This window comes from Plectrocnemia conspersa, unplaced genomic scaffold (assembly GCF_051122295.1).
Source record: "Plectrocnemia conspersa isolate PC_06_02 unplaced genomic scaffold, ASM5112229v1 ptg000005l, whole genome shotgun sequence".
Classification (NCBI taxonomy): domain Eukaryota; kingdom Metazoa; phylum Arthropoda; class Insecta; order Trichoptera; family Polycentropodidae; genus Plectrocnemia; species Plectrocnemia conspersa.
The window spans coordinates 22,534,228-22,539,911 of NW_028277169.1; positions in this window are offsets into that span (position 1 = coordinate 22,534,228).

Sequence of the window (5,684 nt, forward strand, 5' to 3'; positions counted from 1 at the left end):
AAATATTTAATTTTTAGAATCGTATTACAATTCCAAGGCATGCGCCGCATCTACCGCATGTATGGACTGCAACCATAGATGCGGTAGATTCAAAACGCCACCAGCATGAACGGTTGATGGCGAGTGACTCAGCCGTTACACATGCTCATGTTTATAGTCGATCAACCATGCATGCGGGTTGACGTTTTGAATCTACCGCATGTATGGACGGCAAGCCACATGTACATATATATTAATTTTATTATGTAATAATGCGAATCGATATTTAGTTAGTTATCCCAGAAGGCTAGGCAACCAAAGGGTTTCATGTAAAAATAAACTATTTTATTAGATTATTAAATTCTCGAGAAATAATATAAAATTAAGTATTCTATAACACATTATCTCAAGAATCTTCAAAAATAATATAATATTGATACTCATGACTTTGAATATTAAAATTTTTATAACAATGCTTGATCTAAAAAAATATTCAAAATGAGAGTTCACCTCTTACAGCATATGAATGTTCATAATGATCTATAATAACTTTAATTATGATAAATGTGGAATAACACACTAAATTAAAAACGTTCTTTTACTAGAATACATTTTCACTGGTAGATTTATATTTATCACCGGTAGATATACAAATCATCTGTTTGTGAACAAATACAGCTTCACTAATACTGAGCAGTGAAAATGTAAATCAATTTTTTGCTAAATTTTATTTAGTCGAGTTAATAAAATTATATTTGTACTAGTGAAATTTTAAATTCACTGATAATACATATTCACTGTAACACATACATATTTTATTAAAATTTGATTATAAATGGCGGAGGTCCAACAGGTCAATGACAAAGCCCTGTTATAGGGCCTTTTGTAATGCGCGGATAACTACTGGTTCAGTGACGAGTAAACCATACTTAATAAGAAGGGATTTATCGAAACCAATTTAGACAACACCAAAATTTCTATCTGCAAACTAGCCTTTCTCTTTTTTTATTTGAAAAACAGTTCTTATCTAGTTCTGAGAAGCGGTGTTTACCTCTGTCATGGCAAACGGTCGCCACAATGCTAATTATATTTATTTATGTCATATCTGATTCGCTTAAATCAAATATTATATTCTTAAGTAATTATATTTATGTATTTTAAATGAAATATTTTACATAGATAATAAAATCACTATTGGAATAATCCTATTTATTTGTGTAATCATTATTAAGATATGTATTTGTTAGTAGTAATCGAATTTATGGTCTAAGAATGATCGTCCAAATAAATATAGGTTTATTTACACTGTTATTAAAAAAAAATATTTCACATGCTTGGAAGAACTGTAAAATAAATAAATAATAAATTCATGTTTTTTTACCAATCTTCCATATTACATATGAACGATTTATATAATTGTAATATTTTGCAATTAAATAAATAGTTCCTAGATATTAAATGATATATATAATATTACTGTATTGTGTATTCATATTTTACAATAAAACTTATTATAAATATGTACGATTTTTTTTCTAACTGCACTTTAATAATTTTCTAGTATCTAAACAATCGAATCCACAAAGCAAAAACGAATTCACCTGTAGCAGTGTTATCCAACTCTTCTAAAACAAAGGATGTACCTTTTAACTGTAGGAATTAACGCATTTAATTTATAAAGAAAAAACATCAATTAGGTAACAAAAATGGAGGTTAATGCTTTTCGTGTACTTATTAAATGGAATGGGATCAGGATTAGACGAGTTTAAGATAATTGATATTTGTAAAATACTTACTGTATTTTTTTCTCAAGTCAGTAGAAAAATATAAATACATTTATTAACACTAATAATTTTAGAAACTTGTAGAGCAAGGTCAAAATTATAATAAATACAGCCATAACAATTACTGTATTATTATTTAACCTTGGTAAAATGTTTATAAAACCGTTTTCAAATGATTTCCCATCCATTTTTTCGTAATAATCGAGACTTTAGATTCAAAAGCCCACAGTGAATCTTAAACAAAACTTATTATCAGTGTTCATAGAGGACATTTTTATGTTTTAAAAATAAAGTGAAAGTGACGATAAGATAATAATCTCGAGAACAACAAACCAATACTGTCGTGCATTTACACGTACCGGAACCCTTCACGGCTTTCGTCTAATCACAGGACAGAAATTTGAAAGCATGTGATTATCATACGTACTCATCTTATTGGGCATCACTTGAAAATAAATAGACTGTAGTCGTCGTCCGACAGTCAGTCACTGGTCGTGGATCTGCAAGCCGCTCGATGGTATCTATTATAAACCATATGCGTTAATAAATGTGTTTAATGGTATACGTCGACATTCACTGGTCCTTCGAAGCCCCCTTAAGATGACCTTCCCGAGAGTCAAGGTTGCAGATAATCCAAAATAATTATTTTTCGAGGGACATTACTCATCGAAATAACACAGAATATTCGAAAAAATATACACATAATTAAAATAATTTACATTGTGTAAAAATTATTTACTTTTTATAATTGCATGTGTCTTATAAATTCAGTTTTATTTTCGTTTAGTAATTATAAAGTTTATATAGCTTACTCTTAAATTAATACTTGATTTATTTGGAACATTTCCAGTAACTATTGTTGTAAATGAGATGCTTGGACAGACCGAAATAAGCGCACACTTGGCGCTCAATTTTATACGGTTAGCGGTAGTGCAGGTCGGACACCTAGAAATTTAAAAATATGTAAAAAGAAATAAAGGATTTAAACCCTCATCCAGGTGTTTCGCTGGTCCTTCATGACCCCACTAAGACAGCTTTCACGCGAGGGTCAAGGACGCAAGAAATTATAATCATACATTTTAATTTGACGGGTAGTAAAATATAATACTTTCGGTTAACTTATACTAAGGGCTGTGGAGTCGTTCTGACTTCAATAGCTGGCCACACGCACAAATATGCCCGCCGGATCTGTTCGAGATGGATATCCGACGGACAAATCCTATTGTTTGTGGTGTGAAAAACCTCAGATGTGTCCATCCGCTCATATGCCATCTCATCTTCAATAAAATTGAAAGCCAATCAGATGAAATTTACCTTTCTTCAATAGCTAGTTTAATATGGTTTACAGTATCGATGGAAATATGCATGTTTTTTAAGCAGCCGTCGGCTCTCTGCTCTTGTCAATTGAAAGATAATTAAAATGTATCGCAACCTCTTATCCGCACCCGATGGTTTCCAGTATTTTTTGTTAAAATTTGTCCCTTAAGTGATTTTATGTCCTGGGCCATTTCCGCTCGTCTTTATTAATTTGTGCCCAAGTTGCCGCCGTTGTTAGGTATATCGCCTAAAAGATTTAAATAAGATTTTTGTGGTAAGGTTTTATTACTTTATGATTCATCAGTCACTCAATATTTATTTTAAAAATGTATTTTTTGGCATTTTTTATCAGACAGTGAGACATCATATATATGAAAAAAGCTACAAAATTATTTTTTTTTAAATACAAAACATTGAAAATTGACAGGTCTACTTAACTCTTACGCTGCTATGATTTTTCCAAAATGTATAATTGTTATTATTATCGTATAAGAAAAATATTATAATACACTATTTATAAGAAACCTTCCTTATTTATGTGCGACAAATTAAAGAAAGAAGTAGGCAGAGTTGGTTGATTTTCTACGACTGACTTAACAGCCCTGCATATACTACTTTTATGTACAATAATAATAAAAATATTATGAAATATTATTTATTACTTTTATCTTAAATCACTGTAGTAAAAAGGAACGGAATTTTAATAATTAAAAATTATATGATATGGAGGCAAAATTATATTTTTTCCACTTCATCACTAATAAATACAATAATAAATTTATACAACTATCAGTTGATGCTAAAATTTTTAAAGGCGTTAGCAAGGAAACGATTTATTCGCTCACATATCAATGGATAAAAGTTTCACAAAATATCAGTGTTTAATTTTATAAACAGAAAACGTGCACATCATATAAACAGTGCTTCAAATCAAATGTTTACAAAGTACAGACTTCACATTAAATACATACTAACGTTTCCGAATCGAGGAATATGAAAGCTTGTAATTCAACATTTTTTTATAATATAAAAACCAACGTCACAATTAACATTATTAAAAATTGTTAGTAAAAAATATTAAATTTGTCTAAAAAGTACATATGATAATTTAATATTTTTTAATGCTATTATTTATAAAAAACATTTCATGGACAAGTGATTTAATTATAATTTACTACGGAACATTTTTAATGGCTTTCTGTACTTGTACTATTGTTAAAGAACTTTATTTGTATTTATTTACTACCCCAATGTCACTAATCTAAAAAAAGCAAACTTTAGAAACAATTTTTAATTTATTCAACTAATTTTTCATGTTACAGTAATTAAAAAAAAATACAGTAAATTATTTCAACACAATTTTACAAGTAAAGCTTTTGACAAATACATAATTTTAGTGTAATTTAGTTATGTAGGTTTTTTATGCAAGTCCTATTAAAAACATGAACTATATTATTTCAGATTTGCAGCTAAAATTTCACAAATCATATAATATGGCAGCTATATTTTGATATCAAATAAGTTATTTGTTATGATGAATATTGGCGACTCGTATAGCACTGCACATTTAAAAAAATATACTATTCAAAATATATTTAGAACTTAATAATAGACATAAATAGTAAGAAAATATGCAAATAGTTTGACAATACAAAAAATAATTATGCAGCACTCGCTTACGAGTCGCCACTGATATAATTAACTGCGATTAAGAAACAGTTATATTCCAATTAATCACAGTTATTTAATAATATGTTCATTAAATCAAGTCAATGGGCTAATTGTAGTTAATTCGAGAGCATTAGTGACTTTTCAACAGATTTCAATTATAGAAAGAATTAGCAATGACGTCAGTGTTTGATTCTACATTGCATCTAAAAATAGTGAGAACGCAATCAAGAACGTTCATCGGTGTAAATATTTAAACAAAACTTCACACTTAATAAATTCATATATTTTGCTATTGTTTTAGAGTGAAATATACGCAAATTTGAAGGAATGTTTGGAATTAACATTGTGTTAGTCATAGGAATATTCGGCGTCTAGATTATTTCAAATCCATAGTTATCATTTTCTTATATATGGCAAAAACAATTCAGTAGTCAAGTTAAGATTGTATGAATTATTTATCAATAAATTACCTACATATATATTTTTTTGTTCATTACATATGGCAAAATTTCATAATAGAATTAGTTAATACGATTTACTAAATTGCCATCAAGTATTTCATAGACGTCAATGTTTATAATCAACGGCATTGGTTATTGAATATGACTAATCAGTCTTTCAACATAACATTTTCATTCGACTTTCTCTTTCAAGGGATGTTATATTTACATAATTAAAAATCAATAAAAACAAACATTTTCGATACATATATATTTTTAATATATATAAAATGTGTAAATTAAATTCAATAAACACATATATATGTATATATTAAACAAAATAGCTGAAAAAGGAAAAAAGCGATATATATACATATATTTTTTTTTTGGAATATGTTTACAAATAAACTATTTTTTTATATAATCTTAATACAGCAGGTTTTCGTGTTTTAGTTTTCAGCGGTCATAATAATATAAATATATACACATAAAC